This window comes from Phascolarctos cinereus, unplaced genomic scaffold, assembly GCF_003287225.1.
Source record: "Phascolarctos cinereus isolate Bilbo 61053 unplaced genomic scaffold, phaCin_HiC Scaffold_1;HRSCAF=81, whole genome shotgun sequence".
NCBI lineage: Eukaryota > Metazoa > Chordata > Mammalia > Diprotodontia > Phascolarctidae > Phascolarctos > Phascolarctos cinereus.
This window is the reverse complement of record NW_027555514.1, coordinates 93,702,653-93,721,587: the sequence shown is the minus strand read 5'-3', so window position 1 is coordinate 93,721,587 and position 18,935 is coordinate 93,702,653. Positions and strand designations below refer to the sequence as shown.

The following is an 18,935-nucleotide window of genomic DNA, read 5'->3' as shown; positions in this document are numbered from 1 at the left end:
TTCCTAGTGCTTAATATAGTATGAGGCACATAGTAGGTGCTTAATAAATGTTTATCAACTGACTATGCAACACACTAGCTATGGGGAGTTATTCCTAGAAAATAGGGTAAGAAAGGAGAAAAGGAAAGGGAATACAAAGGTCGGGAAGCATTCTGGATGGAATCATCACTTCACTTCTGGGAGGTCCTGGAAATAAACACTTGGGGAATGTCTTTAGGAGACTGTTACAGGCTGAGCGGCAGACAAGGCAATTGCTGCTGGAGAACAGAGAATTGGGGCCAAGAAGGGACCCATTTTCCAAGAAATAAAGCTTCTGAACTAGCTGGATGAAGTTACATCTATCCAGTCAGCTAATAGCTCTGAATTGTTCTTTGCTATGTGTCCTGAGCAGCCAGGCATACTTTGGAAGGAGGGACAAAGGGCTAGTTTGCTAAGGAGGTACTTGAAAGAGGAATCAGTTAACATGGTAAACCACATTTCCTGCCAGAACCAAGGAACAGAAGCTTTTGTCTATGAGCCTAAGTGAGCTGGGATGACTTCTGGGTTTGCTTTTTTGAAATTCAGCTAAGTAGCCAGAGCTGAGTAGACAGGGTCACCATTCAGATGTTTGTTTGTACAATGAATGAATGAGTTGGTGAGCATAGCCAGGGTTCTCAGGGCCTGGACTGCCAACTCCATGGTAGTAAGGGTGAATTCTGGTGAGCCTCACTCCACACTCTGACCAGAAACCAAGCTTCATCATCCGGCTTTTGCTGACCCTTTCACAGCCACCATTGGAACACTTGGACATCTTCTTTCTAAAGAATACATAATCTTTTCCACACACTCTCTCTCCTATGCCTAGCCTTCTGTAGTTAAGACATGAAATAATAATTATTTTATCAATGATAATAATAACTATTATTTTTATAATGCTTAGCATTTATATGGTACTAGAAGGTTTGCAACGTTCTACACACATATGTTATCTACCTTAGTCTTGAGTGGTAAGACAGGTGTATAAGCCAGAAATGAAAGACAAGGAATGAAAAAAGTAAATATTTCCTACTTCATAATTTTACCTAAGGCTAATCCTGTTTGGGATGGTGTATGCTGGATATTTTTCCTCCTGAGTCACTGCCTTGTTGTGGTGGTGGGGCTTGCATAACTCAACGAAACTATGCATTATGCCATACAGGGTTACCAAGATGGACAGATCATAGTGGAGAGTTCTGACAAAAGGTGATCCACTGGAGAAGGAAATGGCAAAACACTCCAGTATCCTTGCCAAGAAAACCTCATGGAACAGGGTCACAAAGAGTCAGAGATGACTGAATGACTAAACAATGCTAGATATTTAGAAGTATGAGCTAGATGTAGTCAGATGCTATATGTGGCACTGAATGCTTGGGAGAATAATAATAAGATCTTGATATTTCCTGTGGCATGGTCAAAAAATTTCTGGGTCATGCTATCCGATGACTTTATATTTGATGTGTTTTCTTCTCTATCCCATAAGTACCTTCTATCCCCTTACATAAGACATTTGATCAATCTTTAGTTAGAGTGGGTTAAGGATCTTCATATTTTGACCAAAAGTAAAAAAGGTGTAGCCTTGTAGGGTCTGACAAAGGCAGAAATACTCTGCTATAAAAGGCTGAAGGTGGTAGGGAGGCCCAAAATTATTCAGCGATTCATATCAGTACCTTGACTATGATTATTATTCAGACAGAATACGTTTGTTCTAGCACAAGGAGTTGTTCATTTTTGGCACTTAAATTCTAATGATAAGGCACCCTCTTTAGACCAAGGTAAGAAGTACTTTGAATGAATTCATTACAAAGTTCCCAGTGAAAGACAGGGAACAACACCTGGGACTGAAGAGTCCTGGATTTGCACCTATCCCAATCTTACCTGTTCTCCAAGACCCAAGTTGAAGTGCTCTACTTCCCAGACAAAGCTTTTCCTAACCACCATGCCCTCCCAGCCTGTACTAACGTCTCCTTTTCCTGAACTTCTATGGCATTTATAACCTGTAGCACTTGATTATATCAATCAACAAAATCTTTTTTGAGTACCTTTTATTTACTTAGCACTAGGCTAAACATCGAAGATTATACCAAGAAGTGTAAGATATGATTTATTCCTTAAACAAATTCACAATCTCAGAGAGAAAATGAGAAATACATACAAAAAAAAAGTTAACTAGCCAATTCCAGCCAAATGAAACAGGAATTTGGAGGAGGGAGAGATCACTGTGGGTTAAAATGGTTGGGGTTACCATTTGAATAAGGAAGATTATTCCAGGTATGGAGAAACAGGAAGAAAAAATGTTGAGGATTATGCAAGGGCTAATAGAAAAAGGTAGATTAACTTGGCCATAGCAGAGAGTTCAAATTGGGAAGTAGGAGGCCATCAGAATGGAAAGATAGTTGGGAGTAATATTGTACAAGGTCTTGAAATCCAACAGAAGATTCCAGAGAACAGATATGAAGCTTACTTCCTTTCAGTAGAGATGCAGGAGACAAAGGGAGAATGTCACATACTTCATCTGATGTAGTCACTGTATCGTCCCTTCAAGGTCTAAACTAATGCTTCACCTCCTTCTATCACTTGTCTTTGTTCCCCTCATTTCCCAAGAAATCATAGTTTCAGAGTAAAAAGGGACTTCAGAGGCCCTCTAGCCAATATGTCCTCTGCAACATACGTGAAAAGTGTCATCCAACCTCTGCTTAAAAACTTCAAGTGGCTTTTTGGCCTCCAGCTCGTGGTGGAGAAGGTGCAACTTCTTTTGGTCATCCCAAATCTGGGTTCATTCGACACTGGCAGCCACCCTGCAGCATCCAAGCCAAGACTCCACCTTCGTTGCCACCATGCCTCCCAAGTTTGACCCTAATGAAATTAAAGTCATGTTTTTAAAGTGCACTGGTGGTGAAGCTGGTGCCACATCAGCTCTGGCCCCCAAAATTGGTCCCTTGGATTTGTCTCCCAAAAAAGGTTGATGATGACATTGCCAAGGCAACTGGTGACTGGAAAGGGCTAAGGATCACAGTGAAACTTACCATTCAGAACAGACAGGCCCAGATTGAGGTTGTGCCTTCTGCCTCAGCCTTGATCAGCAAAGCCCTAAAGGAACCTCCTCGGGACAGAAAGAAGCAGAAAAATATTAAACACAATAGAAACATAACTCTCAATGAGATTGTCAACATTGCTTGACAGATGAGGTACCGATCCTTGGCAAGAGACCTTTCTGGAACCAATAAAGAGATACTTGGAACAACCCAGTCTGTGGGCTGTAAAATTGATGGCAGGCATCCTCATGATGTCACTGATGACATCAATAGTGGTGCCATGGAATGCCCAGCAAATTAAAAGCTACAAAGGAGACTATTGCAATAAATTAACATTTGACCAAAAAAAAAAAACTTTAAGTGAAGTGAAAAACCCAGTATCTCAAGAGGAAACTTATTCTCCTTTTGGACAGCTTCAATTGTTAGAAAGTGTTTTCTTATGCCAAGCCCAAATCTACAAATTCCACCTATTGCTCCTAATTTTGCCCTCTGAATGACTCTGTTTCTTCTTCTACAAGTGAAATCACTGAAGACAAGTATGAAGTCCACTCACCACTCCCATGCTCACCCCTGTCAAGTCTTCTCCTCTCCAAAATAGCCATCCTAAGTTTCTTCAGACCTCATATGACATGGAATCAAGGCCATTCATTATCTTGGTTGCTGTCTTTTGTTACTCTCTGATTTATCAATATCTTTCCTAAAATATGATGCTTTAGATGTGATATGAATAGGGTAGAATACATCAATGATGAAAGAAGCTGTTTCTCAATCATCAAATCATGTGCTATAATAATTCCCTCCATTAGTCTCTGTTCTCTCCTCCATTCTACCTGTCTGCCATCTTCCCTGACTCACTGGCACTTAATTTCCATCCCTATTTGAAGAGACAGGGAGGGAGGAACTAATAATCTCTCTATCCAGAGAAAAGTTTATCCAGAAATTCTAATGACTGTAACATAAGCAGAGCTTCAATCAATAGCGTCAGAACCAACCAAACTTGAACCTTGTACAGCACTGCCCATCTCCAAGAGATTGACAGGAAAGCTGATTTGGACTTCCCATCTGAATTCCAAGTTGAATTGCTCTGAGAATTGGATTGTCAATTAAGCAAATAAATGGCACTGTTTTCTCCCCATTGTACGGAGAAAAGCCCAGCTGCGATTCCCTGGAAGGGGGGCTCCAATCAGCTCATTAGGCTTTGGAAATAAAAACAAAACTTCTCAGCTTTGGCTCAAGTTGTTGCTGACCTAATCAGTTGCGCTCTAATCCACATCAAGCAGAGAACTTCATGCTATGCTCTTTTAAATTTTTAAATACTCTCCCTACACTCAGTTCAGAGCTTAAGTTCAATCCTTGAGCCATGGAAGCAAGGTCTTTTTTTTTTTTTCCGAGAAAAAAAAAAGCTTTCACATTTCAAAAAGATAGAAAGAGAGAGATCCAGGTCCAAGGTGCTGTATAAAAGATTAGTCATAAATGCCTTATTATTTGTAGCTTTCAGTGGGCAGGAACTGACAGTGAATGCCAACCAACCTCCCTCCCTCCCCAGTATCTAGTATACTGTTGGTGTGATGGCACACACTGCTTTAGCAGGCGAGACAGGGTCACCCTGGAACCAGCCATTCTTACATTCTTGGGCACAGTGGGAGCCAAAGCAGTCAGGAGGCTATCCAAGTATATTTTGGCCTCTCTCTCAGAGGACTGCCTTGTAGCACAGTTGAAAGGAAAACAGTGGCAGAAGATTATTGTCCCGACCACAGCCTCACCCACCAAAAGCGAAAAAGGAAGTGCAGAGATATCTTGAACACTTCAGTTTTGAAGAAGACTAAATAAAATGTTCTTCAGACAAAATATATTAATTTCACAGATCTGCTACATGAAGGGTACAAAGTGTGATAGAGTGGATATAGCTAGGTTCATGTTCTGCCCCTGACACATACCAGCTATGTGACCATAAATAAATTCTGTAAACTCTCTGCCGTTAGGCAGCTCTCTAAGAGTATAAGCTACAGAGGAATAGCCTACTTGTATTGGTGGAGGGACTCTCTAAACTTGGAGTTTTCCATACAGATGAAATCATAGATCTGGAACCAGAAAAAAAAAATAATGTTCAAGACACTTTCTTGGTGCTATGGGGGGAACAAAAATGTCTAAGGTAGAATTCCTGCCCATTAGAGACGTACATAAATAACAGGTACAAGCCAATATACATGTCATGTGAGTGGGATAAACAGTCACAGGAGTCTAAAGGATAGTACTATCACTTCCAGCCAGGGGTGATCAGGGAAGGCCCTGTGGAAGGATGGATAACATTTATATAAGCAGACACGGAGCAGAGAGTGTTCTAGGCATAGGAAATGATGTCAGCAAAAGCACAGGGGCCCCTCCATATGCACTATAATCCAGTGACACTGGCCTCCTTGTTCCCAAAACAAGACATACCATCTCCTAACTCTGGGCAATCTCACTGGCTTTCATACCATCTCCTAACTCTGGGCAATCTCACTGGCTTTCCCTTGTAGTCAGAATGTTCTCCCTCCTCATCTCCACCTTCTGACTTCCCTAGCCTCATTCAGGTTTCATTTAAAATCCTACTTCCTACAAGAAATCTTTCCCAGTGCCCCTTAATTCTAGCGCCTTCCTTCTGTTGTTTATCTCCAATTTATCCTGTGTAAATCTTATTTATATATTGCTGCTGCTGCTGCTGCTGCTGGCTACTGTTGTTCATCCCTGGTTCTGGAAGAGGACTGGTGACCTCATGAGGGTGGTGTCTTGACTTGCCTGAGAATTGGATTTAAATAAGGCAGAGCTGCCCATTCAATGACTAATGACTAGGTAAAAAGTGAGACAAAAGATTGAATTGTGTTTATGTTATTGTTAGGCTTCTAATTTTTCTCATATTGTGATTTTTGGGAAATCCAATTGTATAAGACAGTCAGTTACATTTCCATCCAGTTTTTTGCAGATTGTCTTCCCCATTAGACCATGGGTTCCTTGAGGGAAGGTACTGTTTTGCCTTTATTTATATCCCCAGCACTTAGCCCTTTGGCTAACAAAGAGTAAGCACTTAGCAAATGTTTGTTGACTTAACCTTACTTAGTTGTTAAGGTGGTTTTCCCTTGGTAAGGGAATTTCATGTTTCATAAGGGAAGAATAATCTGCTATGGACTGGTACAAAAAGGATAATCAAGATAGATTCCCAGAGGCTTTCATAATAGTTGAAGCTTGGTGGTGATCATCTGTCTGCATAAAATTCATCCTTACAAGGTTCCTAAGATCGTGGTTGCCACTTTCTTCCACGTGTGATTCACCATAATTCATTTACTGGCAAGATTCCCAAAAGATCCTTTCTCACCTACAGATAACATGTTACTGTAGTTCTTTCACCTCCTCCTTGAAATGGAGGTAACAGGAGCTTCCAAAATGTCGGACAAAAAAATCTAAGGAGTGCAAAGAAATAGTAATCCCCTTTATGTATTCCCTGGGTTGTCTAGCAACCTGCATTGACTCTACACACACTCTAATTGTCAGGTACTTAACAGCCAACTTACAGCCCACATTTTATCAAGGGGAATCACACAAGAAGGCAGACTAGAACAAACTTCCTAACAATTAAAACTGACCAGAAATGGAATGGCCTGGGGGGTACTGTGAGGGGGTTATGAGTTTCCAAATACTAGAGGTCTTTTGAATGGAGGCTGGATGATCACTTCTCAGGAATAGCGTGAAAGCAAATCTTGCTAAAGATAGGCAGTGGACTAGAACTGACTGTTGAGTTCTCTTTTAACTTTGGAATTTTATAAATTCTGCTCCTAATTACCTAACACTACCACACTACAAGAGTCTGCGTGGTCTGAACTCTGAACCAATGATATTTTGGAGCTGCTGGGAATGTCTGAAGGTTTGGGGATGAGATTAAAGCAGATCAAGGAGGCCCAGCAATGCCAAGGGGATTTTGTAGGATCCTGGCTTCTTCCTCTCCATCTCCATTCCCTTCTCAAAAAATGATGAGATGGAGGGTTTCAGAGAAACCTGGTAGGATTTGTATGAATTGAATCAGAGTGAAGTTAGCAATACCAGAAGTACAATTTATACAATAACAACTTTGTAAAATGAACAACTTTGAAGGACTTAGGAACTTCTATGAACAAAACACTATCTCTCAGCCCCTCCTGTGTTCTCTGCCTGACCCTCATGCCTGACTTGCTCTCTCCTCATCTCCACCTATTTGCTTTCCTGGCTTTCTTTAAGTCCCACCTAAAGTCTCATCTTCTATAGGAAACCTTTCCAAGCCCCTCTTAAATCTAATGCCTTCCCTCTTTTAATTACTTCCTATTTATTCTTTATATATTGTGTGTGTTCATATTTGTTTGCTTATTATCTCCCCCATTTGGGAGCTCCTTCTCATGGGCAAGGATTTTGCCTCTTTTTGTATCCCCTGTGCTTAGCAAAATACATGGCACTTACTAAGAAATATATATATTGAATGTTTAATATGAATGTATATGTAGAGTCTATATCAGATTGCATGCTGTTTTGGGGAGGGGGGAGAGCAGGGAGGGGGAGAAAACTTAGAACTCAAAACCTTATGGAAGTGAATGTTGAAAACTAACAAATAAATAAATAAATGATTTTTAAAAGAGGTGATATAAAAAAGACATATATTGACTATTGCCTAATTGAACTCTGATCAACCCATTCAACCATGATTCCAAAGAGCAATGATGAAGCATGTTATCTGCCTCCTATTAGAAAGATGAAAGATTTGGGGTGTTGAAGCAAACACATATTTGTTTATGGCCAACATGGAAATTTGTTTTCCTGAATTGTACATATTTGTTATAAGGATTTTGTTTTTCTTTGGTGGGGGGAGTGCTAAGGGAGGGAGGTGAGGTAGGGAAAAGATAAATGTTATTAATTACTTTTTTAAAGTAATTAATGGTGGCCAACTTAGAGACTGACAATAAGTACCGGAAATACTCCCCTCTAATTTTTTATTTGTTCTCATGGTAGTCCAAATATCCATTTCTATAACTGGTTTTACCTCAAGCCTGATTGCAGAGTAACCCATGTATTAAGTTTGGAGTTCGGTTTTCTATCATATCTCCTCCCCACCTCTATCATCTCTAGCAGTGCATTATCTTTCTCCTCCTCCATGGTAGGTAAGATGGCTAATTGCAATAAGAAACATTGTGTTGTCTTGTACAGGGCAGGCTTGTAATTAGTATTTTTAAAGGAATGAATGAGATCCCAGGCCTTATCATTATAAAAATAAAAGGAAATCCTATTGTTGATGCTGCTCGGCTTAGTGAGGAAAACACTGGACTAGGAGTGAGGAAATTTGGATTTTCAGTCTCAGCTCTGAAATTAACTCATTTTGTGACCTTAGGGGAATCATTTCAATTCTCTGAGACTGAATTTTCTCATGCAAAAATGAAAAAACTGTCCTGTGTCTAGACCACATTGGGTTCAATTCCGGGCTTCATGTTTTAGGAAGTGTGTAGAGGAGGACAACCTGGATAGTCTAGGATCACCAAGCTATATCATAAACATGAGTTGAAAGAACTAGACATTGTTAGCAGGGAAAAGAGGTAGGTTTGGGTTTTTTGGTGGAGGGAAGAGGAGGCAGCTGTTGAGGGGTGGGCATGATTACTACCTTCAAGTATTTGAAAGATTGTTGACAAAGGAAAAGATTTGGCTTGTTTTGTATGACTCTAGAATATATTGCCATGGGTAGAAGTTGCAAAGAAGCAAATTGAAGTTTGATGTCAGAAAAAATCTTCTAATAGTTAAACAGCATGTGCTTCCCCCAGAGAAAGGCAGGTCCTCTCACTGGAAATCTTCAAGTGATGGTTAGATGGCCACTTCTCAGGGATGTTGTGAAGAAAATATTTGTTCATTTATGGAATGAACTAGATAGCCTCTGAGGTACCTTTGAGTCTCTGTGATTTTGTGACTACGTACACACTTCCTAAAGTTGCTTCTGATTCTAACATTCTATTAACTCCTATATTAAATCAAACTGTCTTAACAGGAATATTTATAAATACTTTTAATGGAAGTCAAGCAACTAGGTTTTTATAATTACAACAATTTTCAAATCAATAAACATTTATTAAGTTCCTACTATGTGCCAGGAAATGTACTAAATACTAGTGATATAAAATAAGAGAAAGACAGTATCTAATGGGGAAATACAACACACAGAAGTTGGAAGGGGGAGAGGGGACAGACACCAGGGAGTACTCAGTGGGGAATCTTCTTCCATGGAGTTGAGACAAAACAAAGCTACAGGTGCAAGGTAGAGTGAGTTGCCAAGTCTAGGTTCTGCCTTGTACAAACAAAGGCTTTGGGTAGAGTTGAGTGCTTCAAGCAGCAGCTCTCCAATTAGAGAGGAAAGGAGGTTGAGGGAGTTGAGAAGGTGCTAAGTATATCCAAGGCTGAGTGAAGCAGCATGATGAGAATTTCTTGTGATCATCATATCCTGAGACGGGTGTCATGTCCTGTGGATTTGGGACCAAGCAGAGTGGCAGTTGCAAAATGAATTGAGCTAGAGTAGACAATTTAACACATGAAAGTTTTTTCAAATCTTCTTTTTTGCCTGTGAGTCACCCTAAATTTTCAAGATGACTGTAAATATTTGTGGAAATTTTGCAACACTTAAACACCTTCCCCGGTAAACTGAACACTAATACAGACAACATGAGGTAAGGTATGGGAGTGAAGTCAGTTCTAGCTGAATTGAATAGGACCTGGATCAGGCAGTTTTTAAAGTCTGTCCTTTTGAGCTTCTAAAAGAATTTTTCATATATATATATACATATATATATATATATACATATATATGTATATATATATATACATATATATACATATATATATATACACACACACATACAGACAGACACACACACCTGTGTATTATATATACACCCATATATTATATATGCATTGTGTATATATGTATGTATTTTTTTACACACACAAACACATATATACACTTGCATAAAGAATTTGTGGCTACATAAACCACATCAGTCACATGAATTCGTTTGGATAATGTGAACATCCTTCCCTTAAATTAGGCCAGTCTTGCAAAATATCACAAGTGATATCTTGAATCACTGAGTGATATAACTCAGTGAATAACTGAGTTGAATAACTCAGCAAATAACTGAGTGAATAACTCTTCAAAAATTGAATCATCAGCAGTTTCTTCCAACACACATGCCGACATGGATTCCTTAACAGCATATATCCCAAATGTTAGTTCATAAGACCTAGAACTTGAAGAGACCTCCGAGGTCTCCTTAGTCCAAGTCCCTCATTTTATTACAGGTAAGAAAATTAAGGTTCAGGGCAGTTAAATGACTTGCTTAGAGTCAAACAAGCATTAAGCTTCCAAGGCAGGATTTGACACCCCCCAAACTTTTTCCTTTCCCCCACAGTCTTCACTTCTGCCTCCAGTTTTCTTTCTCCTGTAACATGCTACCTCTATAGTTTTTAAGTCACTGCTTATAACATAGAAAATGTTATAAATAATGGCTGAACTCCTAAGCTAGCCCATAAAAGCCATCTTAACCCTTAAGGTAGCTGAACTGCTGTACATTTGCAAAGAAAAAATAGTAGCACAACCATGAAACATAACTATAAAGAAAACAAGAACTCATAACTACTAATAGAGGAAAGAAGAGAAAAGTAGCAAGAGGGGCATGCAGGTAGACAAGGTGTCCTGTCTACAAGTAGGATTTATTTATAGTGACTGACACATCAACTTCTATCCATTAACTAGAGCAGTTATTTAAGAGTTAATAAGCCTCTCTAATATGTTTACACAGGGAAGTGGGGAGGAAGGATGACATCTGTTATATACAGGGAAGAGAGTAGTTTGAAGACCATTAGTGATAAGGGAGTTTTTTGACTAATAACCATCTGTCTGACTTAGAGATGTATAACAAAATGGATCCAGTAACCCTTGGGGCAGGGAAGATCATAGGATTAGAGCTAGAAGAGAATTTAGAAGTTATTCATCTAATTAATATAAATCCTTCATTTTTCAGATGAAGGAAATGTGGCCCAGAGAGGTTGAGGGATCTGCCCAAGATTATACAAATGGTAAATAGCACAAGCGGGATTTGGAGCCAAGCCCTCTTAACTATACGCTCAGTGTTCTTTCTGCTATGCCATATAATTCACCTGATTTCTGCAGTTTTGGATTGTTAACCCTCTGCTTCCTTCCACTAAAATAGAAAACAACAATAACAGCAATTATATAGCACTTTACAGTTTGCAAAGTACTTTACAAATGTTATCTAATTTCATCCTCACAATAATATTGGGAGGTAGGTTGCTATAATTATCCCCATTCTACAGAATAAGGAAACTGAGGCAGATAGGTTATCAGCAGAGTTATATGACTTCCTCCAGAGACATTACTTCCTTCAATGACATTCTACAGCATGCTTCCATGAGCAAAGAAGGTAGGTGGAAATAATGTAAAACTGGGATCGGGAAAGGGTGAAAGACAATAGGACAAAGGGGTAAAAAATTCATGAGTCCAGTCAAGTCAGCAAGCATTTATTAAATGCCTGCTATGTACTAGGCACTATGCTAAGCACTGGGGATACAAAGGCAAAATATAGTCCCTCCTCCCAAAGAGCTTACAATCTAATGGAGAGGATAGTATGAGTTGAACTGGTTAATTAAATGATCGAGATGTCAAAGGGAAGAAAGTGACACCATAGCAGGGATGATGGCCTATAAGCAAGCCAGGAGGATAGGAATGACTGGAGGTTGTAGTGAAGTCAGAGGATAGACTTAGGAGGGGTAAGATAAAGGAATTTTTATAAGGTCCCTTCCAGCTTTCTATTACTCTGAGGTATTGATATCATTGCTTTACCTCATCTTGATGGGCCTTCATTTCCTATGGATTTTCTGTTTCCTAACAGCTTATGATCCAGGTGGAACACAAGGTAAATATCATCAGCCCCATACATGGTAATGAAGTAGACAGATAGACTCACCTCTCGGCAAAAGAGATCAAAGATTATTATGAACTCTGGGTGATCTTAAGCCAAACTACTTAGTGAGACTTTTCCTTCTCAAAGAAATTTATTGTATCATAGGGCTTGCTATTGGTAAAAATCAAGACGGAGGGACCTTTTTCTTCTAGTGATATTGAACAATAATAAAAATCACATTCAGAAAACTCCAAGCCTGTGGTAGAAATACTTGTACAAGAGAATATTTTCAATTAAACCCAAGCACCTACCATGTACAAAGCACTGTGCTTCAGATGAAAATGCAGGCATAAACTCTGAGTAAATCTTGCCACCACTCAGTAGCAAAAGAGAAATCTTTTCTGTTTTGGTATTAATAGAATGCTTAGTGTCTATGCTTAAAAAGCTATAAAACTGTGCATGCTCTTTGACCCAGCAATATCACTACTAGGTCTGTAACCCAAAAAGATTTTAAAATTTTGAAAAAAGGAAAAGATCTATGTGTATAAAAATATTTATAGCAGCTCTTTTTGTGTTGGCAAAGTATTAGAAATTGAGGGGATGTCCAGCAATTGGGGAATGGCTAAACAAGTTGCGGTATATGATTGTGATAGAATACTATTGTGCTATAAGAATTGATGAGCAAGATACTGGAAAGACTTACATGAACTGCTGAAAATGAAGCAAGCAGAACCAGAAGGATGTTGTACACAGTAACAGAAATGTTGTACAATGACCAACTATGAATGACTTAGCTATTCTCAATGATACAATGACCTAAGGCAGTTACAAAGAATTCATGACGAAAAATACTATCTACCTCCAGAGAAAGAATTGGTAGAGTATGAATGCAGATCAAGACCTGCTTTTTCTTTTTGCTTCCTTTCTTTTTCTTTTTTCTTTTTGGTCTATTTTCTTCTACAACATGACTAATATGGAAATATTTTATATGACTGTACATGTATAAAGTATCTCAAATTGCTTGTCTTCTCAATGGTGGGGGAGCGGAGAGAGGAAGAGAATTTGGAACTCAAAATTTTCAAAAAGAATGTTAAAAAATTTTACATGTTGTTGGAAAAAACAAAATATGTTTTTAAAAAGAATAATTAATTTCAAATGTGATCTGAATCTACCTTAGTCTTCTACCAGGCTGAATAAGATACTTATAATCTAAACTTTTTCAAGAGGAAAAAGAGCTAATCCCTTCAAATGACAATAACGATTTCTCCCAAGGAAAGTAAATAAATTGTCTCTTGTCTTAGAAGCCAGTTCTAAAGATGTAATGCAGGTGATGGCCAACCAAAGGAAAGATTAGAGCCACTCCCTTGTAATAGTAATTGTACTATCAGGATCTGCCCTTCCTTTACTCACTCTTATTTTCTTCCATTTGATGTACCCACTTCCTCTGGATTATATCTTGACACTGATTAATACTCTAATAGATTCAGGCACTCCCTGATTGGGCAGAATTTGGCCCTAGTCAAATTCTCCTGGTTATTACTTCTAACCTCTTTTTCCAGGTTCTGAACCCAGATATCCCTCAGTCCCCAAGATTGGCCCTTGGCTACTTGGACTACTTGTTTGTAATTATTTGAAGTTAGAAGATCAGGGTTCCGATCCCATCTCTGTCACTTACAATACTAATTATGTGATTCTGGGTAAATCACTTCATGTCTGCTCCTCTGAGGACTGGGTTAGATGATTTCTAAGGTTCCTTCTATGATCCTTTGAGGTGTTGATTTCACTGTCTTGCCTTTCTAGGCTTCTCAGTTCCTCTGATTTTTTTGTTTCCTGACAGTCCATGTAGTCCTTCAGTATCCATGTATGCCTAGTTCCATCTAACTACCTTCCCTTGAATTCCAACTCTCCTGGGGTCTGTGGTTGAAAACTACCTGCCCCATCTCAAAATTCCTCCTACTACCCATACACAATGCTACTTCACCTTGTTTGCCTACTTTTGACTACCACTACCCCACTTCCCAGTTGCTAACTACCTCAGCTGCTCTTCTGGATACTGCCCCAAGCCTGGCTCACTTTTGTGCCTAGCCTGGGCTCTTAGCTTTGCTTCAGTTTTCCCTGTCCCAATGTAAACCAATAAGAACTTTAAATCTCAAAATGTACATAGTTGCCAAAAATAACATTTTTGAGAGATTAAAATAAGCCCCTAAAGAGAAATGGAAGAGGGCCCAAGGTCCTTATAAATTCTTAACCCAGACCTCCTTCTGGGTCTAGGTATCCTGGCAAACCAGCAGGATCCATCACAGAAGGCTATAAGCCATCATCTTCATGATTTCTGGACCACGGCAAGCAAACTCAGACCCGTGGCAGAGGAAGATCTTTTTTTCTTTTTTGTACTACTCCTGACCTACTGCTCCTAGGTATCAGATTAAATGATAGAATGTTGAAACTGGTTAACAGGAAACAATTTAAATATGTTGAGATTTAAGATTATTAAATGGATTTGTTTTATCCTACTGTACCTTCAGGGCATATTAATGGAAACCACATTAAATAAAATTTATAAGAAATGGCATAAAACTTGTTACCGAAAAGTATTTGATTTAGATATGGATGGAATGAAAGAAATATTTTCAAGAAACATTTCTAAGCTAGTCACTTTGGTTTTTACAGTGAAGAAGAGAAATAGAATCATTTTTAAATTTTTTTTAATTTTTAACATATATTTTTAAAACTTTGGATTACAAATTTTCTCCCTTCCTCCTTCCCCACCCACCCTCATTAAAAAGGCAAGCACCTAGATACAGGTTATAGATGTGTAGTCGTGCAAAACACTTCCATAGTAGCTGAGGCCACCTCGCTTCTCTCTCTCACCGCAGACACAGACTTTTCCCACTGACTTTCTAAGTTGTCTTTGGCATTCGTGGGTTGAGAAGTCTGGAAACTGCCACAGCTGCCCAGGATTCAGTCCTCTGAGGCCCGCTCCAGGTTCGCTGCGGCCTGCACACCCAGGCTGAACTACGCTCCTCTCCCAACTCGGCGCAATATACCTTTCCAATCAACCATCCAGGTTGTCTTGGGCTGGAAATTTGTTTCACTCTGTCTTTTTGTGGTTTCTGCTGCTTTAGAATTTGTTTAGAGCCATTTTTATAGGTATCTGGAGGGGTTTGGGGGAGACCTCAAGCAAGTCACTGCTGTTACTTGGCCATCTTGGCTCTGCCTCCCATTTTAAATTCTTAAAACCCAATATTTTTTCACATACCTCAGATCTGAATGCATTGTTCAAAAAGCAGACTGAGTGATCCAGTCTAAGAAGGTAAATGGATATGAAACAGATTGAAGATAAAAAGAAAAATAAGAGAGCATTAAGCATGATCATTTGTCTTTTCTGCCCAGTGCTAAAGCATATGATGGACTGAGGAAGAAGCAGACAAGAAATTGAGAGAGAGGGGAAGGAGGAGGAGGAGTAGCAAGAGGAAGAGGAGGAGGAGGAGGAGGAGGAGGAAAACAAGAGGACTCTGAAACCCTCACTCTGAAATCTGTCCTTTGTTTGTTGTCATTGATGGAGACTGATTTCTGCCCTCCAGCCCTGCACGCAGTAGGCACCATCTAAACTTTCCCCAAAACAGGAATATATACCTCATTATGTTCTGACGGCATCACAAGCTGTGCCAACTTGTGATATTCATAATGGTGATTGGATCATCTATTTTGATGGGCAAATGTCATTTAAAATTTTTCTCCAAACTATGTGAATCTTTCGCAGCTCTGAAATTACATCAACTGACTGACGAGGTATAGTAATTCCCATGTTTTTCACATAGAAAAATATCTAATATCTGGAGAGTGTCATTTTTAAAGGTTAGGAAACCACATTCTTGGTCTTGTTTGTGCAGTTAACTAGCAAAACTAATATCATTTTTTCAAACACAGTCTCAGCAGGGAAACTTTTATCATTCCTATCTAGACCTGGTTCTTCTCCTTTGGTGAGACTTTTGTTTGGAGGGCTGTGATGGGGAGGGAGGGATCCTCCTTTGCATTATGTTATATCAGAATTAACTTACAATGCAAGAAAAAAACAGTATTTGTTGTTGTTTATCAGTATAGTAAAAGAATACAAAAAAATTATACTTCCTAATAGTAGTGACATATATTAAAAACAATACCACACATAGAAATAGTAACAAGTTACAATTTAGCTTTAGTAGTTAACATTTTCATTATTTTGCAGTCTTCCAAAATCTGTGTTGCTATAGAGCTTATGAAATGATTTACGTGTTAATAATTATGTTGGTTGGCATATACCCATGACAGCTTGATTAGCAGAATGAAGTTCAAAAGTATACATGAAGGAGGTTCTCTTGTTTCCAATCTATATTCTAGAGCCTCAAACTTTTCTCCTTCTGGACAAAAACTAAAAAATTTATTGAAAATACAGGGGAATGAACAATTTTGGGGGGGGTTTGTGGGGGGGATATGGCAAATATTAAGTATTCAAAGCTTGACGTTTAAAGTATGTAAGGAAGTGTTAAAAATCTACAAAGGTAACTTCTAGAACTCAGATACAGGATATAAAATTAAGTTTTTTAAAAAGCACATTATTAATAATTAATTTGGAAAAATGCTCCTCTTCACTAATAGTCAAAGACAAACTAAAACAACTTCGATACGTATCCTCATACCCAACAGATTCACAAAAGCAATTAAAAGCAATGAAGCTCCATGCTGGCAGGGTTGTGGAGAAACAACTATACTCTGTTGATGATGGAATTGCAAGCTAATAGAATCTTTTCATAAAGCAATCTGGCATTTTACAGTAAAAGTTATTTTTTTTAAACCATATCTGTTGGTTTAGTGATTCCACCATCAAGAATGTACCCCCAGAAACATTATCAAAGAGAAAAAAGAATAATCTGTTCAAATATTTATTGTGCTATTGCGTGATGGCAAAAAAAAAAATGAGAAGCAACCAAACTATTCAATAATAGAGAAATATTTAATTAAATTTTATTATGAATGAATGAGTAAAAGAGCATTTATTAAGCACTTACTGTGCACCAAATACTGTACCTAGTGCTGGGATACAAATAGAAAAAGACAAGTAGTGCCTGTTCTCAAGGATCTCATACTCTAAAGGGAGGAGGAGGTGAGAGAGGGAGGGGAACGCATATAGAAAGTTAAGCCCAGAGTTCTTTAGGGTGCAGCAGTGCTCTAGATTTCAAGGTAAGAGGTCCTTAGGTTACTGTGCTGGGAGATTGATGGGCTTTAGAGGCTGAATACATGGTAAAACTTGGAGGATCTAAGGAGGTAGAAACATGGAAAATGGTAAGGCCTTTGTGTTCTCCATCTCCTTTGTAATGAAACATTTCCATTAGCACTTCAGATTTTCGTACCGGGAACATCCCTAGGCTGTGCCAGACCATTTCTTCTATTAGTGAGTGCTTTCCAGGGCCTCAATGTTGGGGACAGGCCCAAGTCAGTCACACATCATTCCTCTCCCAGCCATGCTTTTAACTCTACAGATTTTGCCACTATGCCCTTAATACAGCACCTGTCACATTGTAAGCACTTAATAAATTTCCTTGCCTTTATAAATGTAATGGAACATAATGAAACACAGTTAAGATTAATGAGTATAAGAAATATAAAGAAGTATGGAGAGAACTTTATGAAATAATGCAAAGTGAAAACAAGTAGAACTAGAGAATATAAACAATGACCATATAAAAGAAAAATAAAGGGGAAGGAATGGGCATACAAAGTATCCTAATGGAAATATGAGGGAGAAAGTTATGATATTTTATGCTTAGGGATTTGTTTATCCAAATGTAAATAATGGCAATGTTAGGTTTATGATAAATCTTATTTTTAGAGAAAATTCAGGGGACTAATTCCTCAATCATTGACAAGTAACTCAAAGTATTTTTAATTGGAAAATTCCATTTATTATAACAGAAATGTTTAATAAGAAATTTAGACACAGATAAAAAAACAAGCAAGAAATCTATTAATAATCATAAACTGTGAATGCTGTATTTTCATGGATTATATGCGGTTAAAAGCAAGTCAGCTAGGACTTGCCATAGTCTCCAACATTTCCTCATCAGTCCCTGCTACTTCAGCTTTACTCCTATACCAGATTCTAGCTAGGACTTGAAGGAGTCCCCAAAATATCATAATTTTTCATAGTGGGTCCTTTATGACAATACTGACACACATAACAGTTTCAAACAGAAGTTTAGCTGACCTAAATCAATTGCTATAACAAAGAAATCATCCCAGGCAGTAGCCATTTGATCTCTTTGCCAAACAGAGAGATGTGATAGCCAAAAGCAACACCCGGTTAGAATATACATAGGTTTACAAAACCTTATGTAGGATTGAAGATTATAAGCAGTATTGACTCATAAAGTAGCAAGGAAGAGTAAAGAGAACATAAGTATAAAGAAAGCTCGAAGAGAAACTCAAACAAGCAATATCATCCCAAGGATGAAACTGAATAACAAAAGAAAAATGGAAAAGCTTTGTAAAGATTTTTTATAACTAGTTCTTTTTACCATCAAGGAGTGTAGGCCCACCACATCTGGATTCTAGCATTGTAATCCTATCAGATATGTTGCAATATAAAGGGGAAATACTACTGAAGAAAACACAGAAAAACACAAGGAGACTAGGCCAGCCAAACTGGCCTTGCTGATGGTCACACTCCATCTCCTGTCTCCAGGCCTTTTTCTTTCCCGTCTCTGAGATCTTTTCAATTCCTTTGTTTCCTTTAGTACTCAGCTTAAACCCCACCTCCTACATAAAAGTTTTCCTGATCCTTCCAGGCACTCAGTCCCTCCCTCCTAATATTACCTTGCATTTAGTTTGTATATGTAACACAGGCTGTCTCTAAGCCCACTCTCTCAGGGCCAAGTCTGTTACATTCTAT

General features: G+C 38.6%; 1 pseudogene; it reads left to right on the top strand.

Annotated features, from left to right (window-relative positions):
• Positions 1–2,522: 2,522 nt before the first annotated feature.
• LOC110201681 (large ribosomal subunit protein uL11 pseudogene) lies at positions 2,523–3,351 on the top strand (annotated as a pseudogene).
• The last annotated feature ends 15,584 nt before the right edge of the window (positions 3,352–18,935 follow it).